Source organism: Schistocerca gregaria, chromosome 1, assembly GCF_023897955.1.
Source record: "Schistocerca gregaria isolate iqSchGreg1 chromosome 1, iqSchGreg1.2, whole genome shotgun sequence".
NCBI lineage: Eukaryota > Metazoa > Arthropoda > Insecta > Orthoptera > Acrididae > Schistocerca > Schistocerca gregaria.
This window is the reverse complement of record NC_064920.1, coordinates 131,377,585-131,391,939: the sequence shown is the minus strand read 5'-3', so window position 1 is coordinate 131,391,939 and position 14,355 is coordinate 131,377,585. Positions and strand designations below refer to the sequence as shown.

General features: G+C 44.0%; 11 non-coding genes across 11 annotated transcripts; all 11 read left to right on the top strand.

The window, feature by feature from the left end:
* Positions 1 to 1,666: 1,666 nt before the first annotated feature.
* On the top strand, positions 1,667 to 1,739 carry Trnar-ucg (transfer RNA arginine (anticodon UCG)). Its single transcript has one exon. It is a non-coding gene; the product is annotated as a tRNA-Arg (tRNA).
* An 827-nt stretch (positions 1,740 to 2,566) lies between these two features.
* Positions 2,567 to 2,639, top strand: Trnar-ucu (transfer RNA arginine (anticodon UCU)). Its single transcript has one exon. It is a non-coding gene; the product is annotated as a tRNA-Arg (tRNA).
* Positions 2,640 to 3,467: 828 nt separating this feature from the next.
* Trnar-ucu (transfer RNA arginine (anticodon UCU)) lies at positions 3,468 to 3,540 on the top strand. The gene has a single exon. It is a non-coding gene; the product is annotated as a tRNA-Arg (tRNA).
* Positions 3,541 to 4,359: 819 nt separating this feature from the next.
* Trnar-ucu (transfer RNA arginine (anticodon UCU)) lies at positions 4,360 to 4,432 on the top strand. Its single transcript has one exon. It is a non-coding gene; the product is annotated as a tRNA-Arg (tRNA).
* Positions 4,433 to 5,259: 827 nt separating this feature from the next.
* Positions 5,260 to 5,332, top strand: Trnar-ucu (transfer RNA arginine (anticodon UCU)). Its single transcript has one exon. It is a non-coding gene; the product is annotated as a tRNA-Arg (tRNA).
* An 828-nt stretch (positions 5,333 to 6,160) lies between these two features.
* Positions 6,161 to 6,233, top strand: Trnar-ucu (transfer RNA arginine (anticodon UCU)). Its single transcript has one exon. It is a non-coding gene; the product is annotated as a tRNA-Arg (tRNA).
* Positions 6,234 to 7,061: 828 nt separating this feature from the next.
* On the top strand, positions 7,062 to 7,134 carry Trnar-ucu (transfer RNA arginine (anticodon UCU)). The gene has a single exon. It is a non-coding gene; the product is annotated as a tRNA-Arg (tRNA).
* Positions 7,135 to 7,962: 828 nt separating this feature from the next.
* Positions 7,963 to 8,039, top strand: Trnar-ucu (transfer RNA arginine (anticodon UCU)). The gene has a single exon. It is a non-coding gene; the product is annotated as a tRNA-Arg (tRNA).
* A 1,726-nt stretch (positions 8,040 to 9,765) lies between these two features.
* On the top strand, positions 9,766 to 9,838 carry Trnar-ucu (transfer RNA arginine (anticodon UCU)). The gene has a single exon. It is a non-coding gene; the product is annotated as a tRNA-Arg (tRNA).
* An 828-nt stretch (positions 9,839 to 10,666) lies between these two features.
* Trnar-ucu (transfer RNA arginine (anticodon UCU)) lies at positions 10,667 to 10,743 on the top strand. The gene has a single exon. It is a non-coding gene; the product is annotated as a tRNA-Arg (tRNA).
* A 1,696-nt stretch (positions 10,744 to 12,439) lies between these two features.
* On the top strand, positions 12,440 to 12,512 carry Trnar-ucu (transfer RNA arginine (anticodon UCU)). The gene has a single exon. It is a non-coding gene; the product is annotated as a tRNA-Arg (tRNA).
* Positions 12,513 to 14,355: the final 1,843 nt, after the last annotated feature.

Genomic DNA, 14,355 nt, shown 5'->3' with positions numbered 1-14,355 from the left:
CCACTAGCGTGTTCGAGAGACAGCAATCGTTGTGTACTCAGCAGTATGATATAGATTGTTTACGTTTCATACGCAAGTAAATTTCTCGAAATTCTGTTATCCTGCATGGTATATTATGTCAAAGGGCACATACCTTTTTCGAAACGTGCCTGTTAGCAGTATTTTTTTTGTGAGACCAGTTGTCTCACCTTCAAAGGCCTATGCATGACGATCAGAGAGTCTTCACTCGGTACTGCAATGGCGGTAAAAGCACGCTGCCCCGAATTCTCCGTACAGGTAACTGTACATCCGTGACACGACGCCACTGAGGGCGGTTCATGAGAGATTAACAAGTGCAGCTACTCTGAGAGCCAACGTGTGTGACTGATCGCACAGTATTTCCAGTGCAGCGTATTCCACTTCTTGGTTCGCTGCTGTTCTGAAGACTGCAATTCACTTTCATCTGAAAGCAACTCACGATAACGACCCCAGAGCACCGACGTGTTGCTATGATTGCGTCTAATATCTTTGTCGATACATGAAGTGTAAGAATAAGTATGTATACGACAAATAGAGCGATACAGCGCTGTTTCCCATCTGTTGCATGAATAGTGATTTTTTTCAGCCCAATTGCTTCAGAAAATAAGAATGTTGGCGTAACAAGTAGAATGCATATACAAGTGTTGTAAAAAAGTGCGAATGAGTGTGTGTGAACTGAACAGAGACTTGAAAGGCAGGTATCAATTGCCATTTCTTAGAGATTTATTTAGACTGCTAGAAAACACAAGCCCAGCGTGCCTTTGGCTCGGGAGGATAGCGCGTTGGACTTCTAATCCAAAGGTCGTGGGTTCGATCCCCACAAGGGTTGGGCAATTTTTAGAAACACGTGCTGAAGACGACATTGGTATTGGAACATGGGTGACCACTAGCGTGTTCGAGAGACAGCAATCGTTGTGTACTCAGCAGTATGATACAGATTGCTTACGTTTCATACGCAAGTAAATTTCTCGAAATTCTATTATCCTGCATGGTATATTATGTCAAAGGGCACATACCTTTTTCGAAACGTGCCTGTTAGCAGGTTTTTTTCTTGTGAGACCAGTTGTCTCACCTTCAAAGGCCTATGCATGACGATCAGAGTGTCTTCACTCGGTACTGCAATGGCGGTAAAAGCACGCTGCCCCGAATTCTCCGTACAGGTAACTGTACATCCGTGACACGACGCAACTGAGGGCGGTTCATGAGAGATTAACAAGTGCAGCTACTCTGAGAGCCAACGTGTGTGACTGATCGCACAGTATTTCCAGTGCAGCGTATTCCACTTCTTGGTTCGCTGCTGTTCTGAAGACTGCAATTCACTTTCATCTGAAAGCAACTCACGATAACGACCCCAGAGCACCGACGTGTTGCTATGATTGCATCTAATATCTTTGTCGATACATGAAGTGTAAGAATAAGTATGTATACGACGATACAGCGCTGTTTCCCATCTGTTGCATGAATAGTGATTTTTTTCAGCCCAATTGCTTCAGAAAATAAGAATGTTGGCGTAACAAGTAGAATGCATATACAAGTGTTGTAAAAAAGTGCGAATGAGTGTGTGTGAACTGAACAGAGACTTGAAAGGCAGGTATCAATTGCCATTTCTTAGAGATTTATTTAGACTGCTAGAAAACACTAGCTCAGCGTCCCTTTGGCATAGAGGATAGCGCGTTGGACTTCGAATCCAAAGGTCGTGGGTTCGATCCCCACAAGGGATGGGCAATTTTTAGAAACACGTGCTGAAGACGACATTGGTATTGGAACATGGGTGACCACTAGCGTGTTCGAGAGACAGCAATCGTTGTGTACTCAGCAGTATGATACAGATTGTTTACGTTTCATACGCAAGTAAATTTCTCGAAATTCTGTTATCCTGCATGGTATATTATGTCAAAGGGCACATACCTTTTTCGAAACGTGCCTGTTAGCAGGTTTTTTTCTTGTGAGACCAGTTGTCTCACCTTCAAAGGCCTATGCATGACGATCAGAGAGTCTTCACTCGGTACTGCAATGGCGGTAAAAGCACGCTGCCCCGAATTCTCCGTACAGGTAACTGTACATCCGTGACACGACGCCACTGAGGGCGGTTCATGAGAGATTAACAAGTGCAGCTACTCTGAGAGCCAACGTGTGTGACTGATCGCACAGTATTTCCAGTGCAGCGTATTCCACTTGGTGGCTCGCTGCTGTTCTGAAGACTGCAATTCACTTTCATCTGAAAGCAACGCACGATAACGACCCCAGAGCACCGACGTGTTGCTATGATTGCGTCTAATATCTTTGTCGATACATAGAGTGTAAGAATAAGTATGTATACGACAAATAGAGCGATACAGCGCTGTTTCCCATCTGTTGCATGAATAGTGATTTTTTCAGCCCAATTGCTTCAGAAAATAAGAATGTTGGCGTAACAAGTAGAATGCATATACAAGTGTTGTAAAAAAGTGCGAATGAGTGTGTGTGAACTGAACAGAGACTTGAAAGGCAGGTATCAATTGCCATTTCTTAGAGATTTATTTAGACTGCTAGAAAATACTAGCCCAGCGTCCCTTTGGCGCAGAGGATAGCGCGTTGGACTTCTAATCCACAGGTCGTGGGTTCGATCCCCACAAGGGATGGGCAATTTTTAGAAACACGTGCTGAAGACGACATTGATATTGGAACATGGGTGACCACTAGCGTGTTCGAGAGACAGCAATCGTTGTGTACTCAGCAGTATGATACAGATTGTTTACGTTTCATACGCAAGTAAATTTCTCGAAATTCTGTTATCCTGCATGGTATATTATGTCAAAGGGCTCATACCTTTTTCGAAACGTGCCTGTTAGCAGGTTTTTTTCTTGTGAGACCAGTTGTCTCACCTTCAAAGGCCTATGCATGACGATCAGAGAGTTTTCACTCGGTACTGCAATGGCGGTAAAAGCACGCTGCCCCGAATTCTCCGTACAGGTAACTGTACATCCGTGACACGACGCCACTGAGGGCGGTTCATGAGAGATTAACAAGTGCAGCTACTCTGAGAGCCAACGTGTGTGACTGATCGCACAGTATTTCCAGTGCAGCGTATTCCACTTCTTGGTTCGCTGCTGTTCTGAAGACTGCAATTCACTTTCATCTGAAAGCAACGCACGATAACGACCCCAGAGCACCGACGTGTTGCTATGATTGCGTCTAATATCTTTGTCGATACATGAAGTGTAAGAATAAGTATGTATACGACAAATAGAGCGATACAGCGCTGTTTCCCATCTGTTGCATGAATAGTGATTTTTTTCAGCCCAATTGCTTCAGAAAATAAGAATGTTGGCGTAACAAGTAGAATGCATATACAAGTGTTGTAAAAAAGTGCGAATGAGTGTGTGTGAACTGAACAGAGACTTGAAAGGCAGGTATCAATTGCCATTTCTTAGAGATTTATTTAGACTGCTAGAAAACACTAGCTCAGCGTCCCTTTGGCATAGAGGATAGCGCGTTGGACTTCTAATCCAAAGGTCGTGGGTTCGATCCCCACAAGGGATGGGCAATTTTTAGAAACACGTGCTGAAGACGACATTGGTATTGGAACATGGGTGACCACTAGCGTGTTCGAGAGACAGCAATCGTTGTGTACTCAGCAGTATGATACAGATTGTTTACGTTTCATACGCAAGTAAATTTCTCGAAATTCTGTTATCCTGCATGGTATATTATGTCAAAGGGCACATACCTTTTTCGAAACGTGCCTGTTAGCAGGTTTTTTTCTTGTGAGACCAGTTGTCTCACCTTCAAAGGCCTATGCATGACGATCAGAGAGTCTTCACTCGGTACTGCAATGGCGGTAAAAGCACGCTGCCCCGAATTCTCCGTACAGGTAACTGTACATCCGTGACACGACGCCACTGAGGGCGGTTCATGAGAGATTAACAAGTGCAGCTACTCTGAGAGCCAACGTGTGTGACTGATCGCACAGTATTTCCAGTGCAGCGTATTCCACTTCTTGGTTCGCTGCTGTTCTGAAGACTGCAATTCACTTTCATCTGAAAGCAACGCACGATAACGACCCCAGAGCACCGACGTGTTGCTACGATTGCATCTAATATCTTTGTCGATACATGAAGTGTAAGAATAAGTATGTATACGACGATAAAGCGCTGTTTCCCATCTGTTGCATGAATAGTGATTTTTTTCAGCCCAATTGCTTCAGAAAATAAGAATGTTGGCGTAACAAGTAGAATGCATATACAAGTGTTGTAAAAAAGTGCGAATGAGTGTGTGTGAACTGAACAGAGACTTGAAAGGCAGGTATCAATTGCCATTTCTTAGAGATTTATTTAGACTGCTAGAAAACACTAGCTCAGCGTCCCTTTGGCGCAGAGGATAGCGCGTTGGACTTCTAATCCAAAGGTCGTGGGTTCGATCCCCACAAGGGATGGGCAATTTTTAGAAACACGTGCTGAAGACGACATTGGTATTGGAACATGGGTGACCACTAGCGTGTTCGAGAGACAGCAATCGTTGTGTACTCAGCAGTATGATACAGATTGTTTACGTTTCATACGCAAGTAAATTTCTCGAAATTCTGTTATCCTGCATGGTATATTATGTCAAAGGGCACATACCTTTTTCGAAACGTGCCTGTTAGCAGGTTTTTTTCTTGTGAGACCAGTTGTCTCACCTTCAAAGGCCTATGCATGACGATCAGAGAGTCTTCACTCGGTACTGCAATGGCGGTAAAAGCACGCTGCCCCGAATTCTCCGTACAGGTAACTGTACATCCGTGACACGACGCCACTGAGGGCGGTTCATGAGAGATTAACAAGTGCAGCTACTCTGAGAGCCAACGTGTGTGACTGATCGCACAGTATTTCCAGTGCAGCGTATTCCACTTGGTGGCTCGCTGCTGTTCTGAAGACTGCAATTCTCTTTCATCTGAAAGCAACGCACGATAACGACCCCAGAGCACCGACGTGTTGCTATGATTGCGTCTAATATCTTTGTCGATACATAGAGTGTAAGAATAAGTATGTATACGACAAATAGAGCGATACAGCGCTGTTTCCCATCTGTTGCATGAATAGTGATTTTTTCAGCCCAATTGCTTCAGAAAATAAGAATGTTGGCGTAACAAGTAGAATGCATATACAAGTGTTGTAAAAAAGTGCGAATGAGTGTGTGTGAACTGAACAGAGACTTGAAAGGCAGGTATCAATTGCCATTTCTTAGAGATTTATTTAGACTGCTAGAAAATACTAGCCCAGCGTCCCTTTGGCGCAGAGGATAGCGCGTTGGACTTCTAATCCACAGGTCGTGGGTTCGATCCCCACAAGGGATGGGCAATTTTTAGAAACACGTGCTGAAGACGACATTGATATTGGAACATGGGTGACCACTAGCGTGTTCGAGAGACAGCAATCGTTGTGTACTCAGCAGTATGATACAGATTGTTTACGTTTCATACGCAAGTAAATTTCTCGAAATTCTGTTATCCTGCATGGTATATTATGTCAAAGGGCACATACCTTTTTCGAAACGTGCCTGTTAGCAGGTTTTTTTCTTGTGAGACCAGTTGTCTCACCTTCAAAGGCCTATGCATGACGATCAGAGAGTTTTCACTCGGTACTGCAATGGCGGTAAAAGCACGCTGCCCCGAATTCTCCGTACAGGTAACTGTACATCCGTGACACGACGCCACTGAGGGCGGTTCATGAGAGATTAACAAGTGCAGCTACTCTGAGAGCCAACGTGTGTGACTGATCGCACAGTATTTCCAGTGCAGCGTATTCCACTTCTTGGCTCGCTGCTGTTCTGAAGACTGCAATTCACTTTCATCTGAAAGCAACGCACGATAACGACCCCAGAGCACCTACGTGTTGCTATGATTGCGTCTAATATCTTTGTCGATACATGAAGTGTAAGAATAAGTATGTATACGACAAATAGAGCGATACAGCGCTGTTTCCCATCTGTTGCATGAATAGTGATTTTTTTCAGCCCAATTGCTTCAGAAAATAAGAATGTTGGCGTAACAAGTAGAATGCATATACAAGTGTTGTAAAAAAGTGCGAATGAGTGTGTGTGAACTGAACAGAGACTTGAAAGGCAGGTATCAATTGCCATTTCTTACTGTTTTATTTAGACTACTAGAAAACACCAGCCCAGCGTCCCTTTGGCGCAGAGGATAGCGCGTTGGACTTCTAATCCAAAGGTCGTGGGATCGATCCCCACAAGGGATGGGCAATTTTTAGAAACACGTGCTGAAGACGACATTGGTATTTGAACATGGGTGTCCACTAGCGTGTTCGAGAGACAGCAATCGTTGTGTACTCAGCAGTATGATACAGATTGTTTACGTTTCATACGCAAGTAAATTTCTCGAAATTCTGTTATCCTGCATCGTATATTATGTCAAAGGGCACATACCTTTTTCGAAACGTGCCTGTTAGCAAGTTTTTTTCTTGTGAGACCAGTTGTCTCACCTTCAAAGGCCTATGCATGACGATCAGAGAGTCTTCACTCGGTACTGCAATGGCGGTAAAAGCACGCTGCCCCGAATTCTCCGTACAGGTAACTGTACATCCGTGACACGACGCCACTGAGGGCGGTTCATGAGAGATTAACAAGTGCAGCTACTCTGAGAGCCAACGTGTGTGACTGATCGCACAGTATTTCCAGTGCAGCGTATTCCACTTCTTGGTTCGCTGCTGTTCTGAAGACTGCAATTCACTTTCATCTGAAAGCAACGCACGATAACGACCCCAGAGCACCGACGTGTTGCTATGATTGCGTCTAATATCTTTGTCGATACATGAAGTGTAAGAATAAGTATGTATACGACAAATAGAGCGATACAGCGCTGTTTCCCATCTGTTGCATGAATAGTGATTTTTTTCAGCCCAATTGCTTCAGAAAATAAGAATGTTGGCGTAACAAGTAGAATGCATATACAAGTGTTGTAAAAAAGTGCGAATGAGTGTGTGTGAACTGAACAGAGACTTGAAAGACAGGTATCAATTGCCATTTCTTAGAGATTTATTTAGACTGCTAGAAAGTACTAGCCCAGCGTCCGTTTGGCGCAGAGGATAGCGCGTTGGACTTCTAATCCAAAGGTCGTGGGTTCGATCCCCACAAGGGATGGGCAATTTTTAGAAACACGTGCTGAAGACGACATTGGTATTGGAACATGGGTGACCACTAGCGTGTTCGAGAGACAGCAATCGTTGTGTACTCAGCAGTATGATACAGATTGTTTACGTTTCATACGCAAGTAAATTTCTCGAAATTCTGTTATCTTGCATCGTATATTATGTCAAAGGGCACATACCTTTTTCGAAACGTGCCTGTTAGCAGGTTTTTTTCTTGTGAGACCAGTTGTCTCACCTTCAAAGGCCTATGCATGACGATCAGAGAGTTTTCACTCGGTACTGCAATGGCGGTAAAAGCACGCTGCCCCGAATTCTCCGTACAGGTAACTGTACATCCGTGACACGACGCCACTGAGGGCGGTTCATGAGAGATTAACAAGTGCAGCTACTCTGAGAGCCAACGTGTGTGACTGATCGCACAGTATTTCCAGTGCAGCGTATTCCACTTCTTGGTTCGCTGCTGTTCTGAAGACTGCAATTCACTTTTATCTGAAAGCAACGCACGATAACGACCCCAGAGCACCGACGTGTTGCTATGATTGCGTCTAATATCTTTGTCGATACATGAAGTGTAAGAATAAGTATGTATACGACAAATAGAGCGATACAGCGCTGTTTCCCATCTGTTGCATGAATAGTGATTTTTTTCAGCCCAATTGCTTCAGAAAATAAGAATGTTGGCGTAACAAGTAGAATGCATATACAAGTGTTGTAAAAAAGTGCGAATGAGTGTGTGTGAACTGAACAGAGACTTGAAAGGCAGGTATCAATTGCCATTTCTTACTGTTTTATTTAGACTGCTAGAAAACACTAGCCCAGCGTCCGTTTGGCGCAGAGGATAGCGCGTTGGACATCTAATCTAAAGGTCGTGGGTTCGATCCCCACAAGGAATGGGCAATTTTTAGAAACACGTGCTGAAGACGACATTGGTATTGGAACATGGGTGACCACTAGCGTGTTCGAGAGACAGCAATCGTTGTGTACTCAGCAGTATGATACAGATTGTTTACGTTTCATTCGCAAGTAAATTTCTCGAAATTCTGTTATCCTGCATGGTATATTATGTCAAAGGGCACATACCTTTTTCGAAACGTGCCTGTTAGCAGGTTTTTTTCTTGTGAGACCAGTTGTCTCACCTTCAAAGGCCTATGCATGACGATCAGAGAGTCTTCACTCGGTACTGCAATGGCGGTAAAAGCACGCTGTCCCGAATTCTCCGTACAGGTAACTGTACATCCGTGACACGGCGCCACTGAGGGCGGTTCATGAGAGATTAACAAGTGCAGCTACTCTGACAGCCAACGTGTGTGACTGATCGCACAGTATTTCCAGTGCAGCGTATTCCACTTCTTGGTTCGCTGCTGTTCTGAAGACTGCAATTCACTTTCATCTGAAAGCAACTCACAATAACGACCCCAGAGAACCGACGTGTTGCTATGATTGCGTCTAATATCTTTGTCGATACATGAAGTGTAAGAATAAGTATGTATACGGCAAATAGAGCGATACAGCGCTGTTTCCCATCTGTTGCATGAATAGTGATTTTTTTCAGCCCAATTGCTTCAGAAAATAAGAATGTTGGCGTAACAAGTAGAATGCATATACAAGTCTTGTAAAAAAGTGCGAATGAGTGTGTGTGAACTGAACAGAGACTTGAAAGGCAGGTATCAATTGCCATTTCTTAGAGATTTATTTAGACTGCTAGAAAACACAAGCCCAGCGTGCCTTTGGCTCGGGAGGATAGCGCGTTGGACTTCTCATCCAAAGGTCGTGGGTTCGATCCCCACAAGGGTTGGGCAATTTTTAGAAATACGTGCTGAAGACGACATTGGTATTGGAACATGGGTGACCACTAGCGTGTTCGAGAGACAGCAATCGTTGTGTACTCAGCAGTATGATACAGATTGTTTACGTTTCATACGCAAGTAAATTTCTCGACATTCTGTTATCCTGCATGGTATATTATGTCAAAGGGCACATACCTTTTTCGAAACGTGCCTGTTAGCAGGTTTTTTTCTTGTGAGACCAGTTGTCTCACCTTCAAAGGCCTATGCATGACGATCAGAGAGTCTTCACTCGGTACTGCAATGGCGGTAAAAGCATGCTGCCCCGAATTCTCCGTACAGGTAACTGTACATCCGTGACACGACGCCACTGAGGGCGGTTCATGAGAGATTAACAAGTGCAGCTACTCTGAGAGCCAACGTGTGTGACTGATCGCACAGTATTTCCAGTGCAGCGTATTCCACTTCTTGGCTCGCTGCTGTTCTGAAGACTGCAATTCACTTTCATCTGAAAGCAACGCACGATAACGACCCCAGAGCACCGACGTGTTGCTATGATTGCGTCTAATATCTTTGTCGATACATGAAGTGTAAGAATAAGTATGTATACGACAAATAGAGCGATACAGCGCTGTTTCCCATCTGTTGCATGAATAGTGATTTTTTTCAGCCCAATTGCTTCAGAAAATAAGAATGTTGGCGTAACAAGTAGAATGCATATACAAGTGTTGTAAAAAAGTGCGAATGAGTGTGTGTGAACTGAACAGAGACTTGAAAGGCAGGTATCAATTGCCATTTCTTAGAGATTTATTTAGACTGCTAGAAAGTACTAGCCCAGCGTCCCTTTGGCGCAGAGGATAGCGCGTTGGACTTCTAATCCAAAGGTCGTGGGTTCGATCCCCACAAGGGATGGGCAATTTTTAGAAACACGTGCTGAAGACGACATTGGTATTGGAACATGGGTGACCACTAGCGTGTTCGAGAGACAGCAATCGTTGTGTACTCAGCAGTATGATACAGATTGTTTACGTTTCATACGCAAGTAAATTTCTCGAAATTCTGTTATCCTGCATCGTATATTATGTCAAAGGGCACATACCTTTTTCGAAACGTGCCTGTTAGCAGGTTTTTTTCTTGTGAGACCAGTTGTCTCACCTTCAAAGGCCTATGCATGACGATCAGAGAGTTTTCACTCGGTACTGCAATGGCGGTAAAAGCACGCTGCCCCGAATTCTCCGTACAGGTAACTGTACATCCGTGACACGACGCCACTGAGGGCGGTTCATGAGAGATTAACAAGTGCAGCTACTCTGAGAGCCAACGTGTGTGACTGATCGCACAGTATTTCCAGTGCAGCGTATTCCACTTCTTGGTTCGCTGCTGTTCTGAAGACTGCAATTCACTTTCATCTGAAAGCAACGCACGATAACGACCCCAGAGCACCGACGTGTTGCTATGATTGCGTCTAATATCTTTGTCGATACATGAAGTGTAAGAATAAGTATGTATACGACAAATAGAGCGATACAGCGCTGTTTCCCATCTGTTGCATGAATAGTGATTTTTTTCAGCCCAATTGCTTCAGAAAATAAGAATGTTGGCGTAACAAGTAGAATGCATATACAAGTGTTGTAAAAAAGTGCGAATGAGTGTGTGTGAACTGAACAGAGACTTGAAAGGCAGGTATCAATTGCCATTTCTTAGAGATTTATTTAGACTGCTAGAAAAAACTAGCCCAGCGTCCGTTTGGCGCAGAGGATAGCGCGTTGGACATCTAATCTAAAGGTCGTGGGTTCGATCCCCACAAGGAATGGGCAATTTTTAGAAACACGTGCTGAAGACGACATTGGTATTGGAACATGGGTGACCACTAGCGTGTTCGAGAGACAGCAATCGTTGTGTACTCAGCAGTATGATACAGATTGTTTACGTTTCATTCGCAAGTAAATTTCTCGAAATTCTGTTATCCTGCATCGTATAGTATGTCAAAGGGCACATACCTTTTTCGAAACGTGCCTGTTAGCAGGTTTTTTTCTTGTGAGACCAGTTGTCTCACCTTCAAAGGCCTATGCATGACGATCAGAGAGTCTTCACTCGGTACTGCAATGGCGGTAAAAGCACGCTGCCCCGAATTCTCCGTACAGGTAACTGTACATCCGTGACACGACGCCACTGAGGGCGGTTCATGAGAGATTAACAAGTGCAGCTACTCTGACAGCCAACGTGTGTGACTGATCGCACAGTATTTCCAGTGCAGCGTATTCCACTTCTTGGTTCGCTGCTGTTCTGAAGACTGCAATTCACTTTCATCTGAAAGCAACTCACAATAACGACCCCAGAGAACCGACGTGTTGCTATGATTGCGTCTAATATCTTTGTCGATACATGAAGTGTAAGAATAAGTATGTATACGGCAAATAGAGCGATACAGCGCTGTTTCCCATCTGTTGCATGAATAGTGATTTTTTTCAGCCCAATTGCTTCAGAAAATAAGAATGTTGGCGTAACAAGTAGAATGCATATACAAGTCTTGTAAAAAAGTGCGAATGAGTGTGTGTGAACTGAACAGAGACTTGAAAGGCAGGTATCAATTGCCATTTCTTAGAGATTTATTTAGACTGCTAGAAAACACAAGCCCAGCGTGCCTTTGGTTCGGGAGGATAGCGCGTTGGACTTCTCATCCAAAGGTCGTGGGTTCGATCCCCACAAGGGTTGGGCAATTTTTAGAAATACGTGCTGAAGACGACATTGGTATTGGAACATGGGTGACCACTAGCGTGTTCGAGAGACAGCAATCGTTGTGTACTCAGCAGTATGATACAGATAGTTTACGTTTCATACGCAAGTAAATTTCTCGAATATTATGTCAAAGGGCACAAACCTTTTTCGAAACGTGCCTGTTAGCAGGTTTTTTTCTTGTGAGACCAGTTGTCTCACCTTCAAAGGCCTATGCATGACGATCAGAGAGTCTTCACTCGGTACTGCAATGGCGGTAAGAGGACGCTGCCCCGAATTCTCCGTACGGGTAACTCTACATCCGTGACACGACGCCACTGAGGGCGGTTCATGAGAGATTAACAAGTGCAGCTACTCTCACAGCCAACGTGTGTGACAGTATTTCCAGTGCAGCGTATTCCACTTCTTGGCTCGCTGCTGTGCTGAAGACTGTAATGCACTTTCATCTGAAAGCAACGCACGATAACGATCCCAGAGCACCGACGTGTTGCTATGATTGCGTCTAATATCTTTGTCGATACACGAAGTGTAAGAATAAGTATGTATACGACAAATAGAGCGATACAGCGCTGTTTCCCATCTGTTGCATGAATAGTGATTTTTTTCAGCCCAATTGCTTCAGAAAATAAGAATGTTGGCGTAACAAGTAGAATGCATATACAAGTGTTGTAAAAAAGTGCGAATGAGTGTGTGTGAACTGAACAGAGACTTGAAAGGCAGGTATCAATTGCCATTTCTTACTGTTTTATTTAGACTGCTAGAAAACACTAGCCCAGCGTCCCTTTGGCGCAGAGGATAGCGCGTTGGACTTCTAATTCAAAGGTCGTGGGTTCGATCCCCACAAGGGATGAGCAATTTTTAGAAACACGTGCTGAAGACGACATTGGTATTGGAACATGGGTGACCACTAGCGTGTTCGAGAGACAGCAATCGTTGTGTACTTAGCAGTATGATACAGATTGTTTACGTTTCATACGCGAGTAAATTTCTCGAAATTCTGTTATCCTGCATCGTATATTATGTCAAAGGGCACATACCTTTTTCGAAACGTGCCTGTTAGCAGGTTTTTTTCTTGTGAGACCAGTTGTCTCACCTTCAAAGGCCTATGCATGACGATCAGAGAGTCTTCACTCGGTACTGCAATGGCGGTAAAAGCACGCTGCCCCGAATTCTCCGTACAGGTAACTGTACATCCGTGACACGACGCCACTGAGGGCGGTTCATGAGAGATTAACAAGTGCAGCTACTCTGAGAGCCAACGTGTGTGACTGATCGCACAGTATTTCCAGTGCAGCGTATTCCACTTCTTGGCTCGCTGCTGTTCTGAAGACTGCAATTCACTTTCATCTGAAAGCAACGCACGATAACGATCCCAGAGCACCGACGTGTTGATATGATTGCGTCTAATATCTTTGTCGATACATGAAGTGTAAGAATAAGTATGTATACGACAAATAGAGCGATACAGCGCTGTTTCCCATCTGTTGCATGAATAGTGATTTTTTTCAGCCCAATTGCTTCAGAAAATAAGAATGTTGGCGTAACAAGTAGAATGCATATACAAGTCTTGTAAAAAAGTGCGAATGAGTGTTTGTGAACTGAACAGAGACTTGAAAGGCAGGTATCAATTGCCATTTCTTAGAGATTTACTTAGACTGCTAGGAAACGCTAACCCATCGTCCGTTTGGCGCAGAGGATAACGCGTTGGACTTCTAATCCGCCGGCACGGTAGCTCAGCGTGGTCGGTCAGAGGGTTAGCTTCCCTCTGTAATTAAAAAAACTGAGTTAATCGATCAACTACGAACTTAACAGGATTTCTTACGACGTCCGCCCCGAGCAGATGAAACGAACACAAGCGAACAAAATGAGATTAAAAAAAAAAAAAAAAGTCCAAAGGTAGTGGGTTCGATCCCCACAAGGGATGTTAAATTTTTAGAAATACGTGCTGAAGACGACATTGGTATTGGAACATGGGTGACCACTAGCGTGATCGAGAGACAGCAATAGTTGTGTACTCAGCAGTATTATACAGATTGTTTACGTTTCATACGCAAGTAAATTTCTCGAAATTCTGTTATCCTGCATGGTATATTATGTCAAAGGGCACATACCTTTTTCGAAACGTGCCTGTTAGCAGGTTTTTTTCTGGTGAGACCAGTTGTCTCACCTTCAAAGGCCTATGCATGACGATCAGAGAGTCTTCACTCGGTACTGCAATGTCGGTAAGAGCACGCTGCCCCGAATTCTCCGTACGGGTAACTCTACATCCGTGACACGACGCCACTGAGGGCGGATCATGAGAGATTAACAAGTGCAGCTACTCTGACAGCCAACGTGTGTGACTGATCGCACAGTATTTCCAGTGCAGCGTATTCCACTTGGTGGCTCGCTGCTGTTCTGAAGACTGCAATTCACTTTCATCTGAAAGCAACGCACGATAACGATCCCAGAGCACCGACGTGTTGCTATGATTGCGTCTAATATCTTTGTCGATACATGAAGTGTAAGAATAAGTATGTATACGACAAATAGAGCGATACAGCGCTGTTTCCCATCTGTTGCATGAATAGTGATTTTTTTCAGCCCAATTGCTTCAGAAAATAAGAATGTTGGCGTAACAAGTAGAATGCATATACAAGTGTTGTAAAAAAGTGCGAATGAGTGTTTGTGAACTGTACAGAGACTTGAAAGGC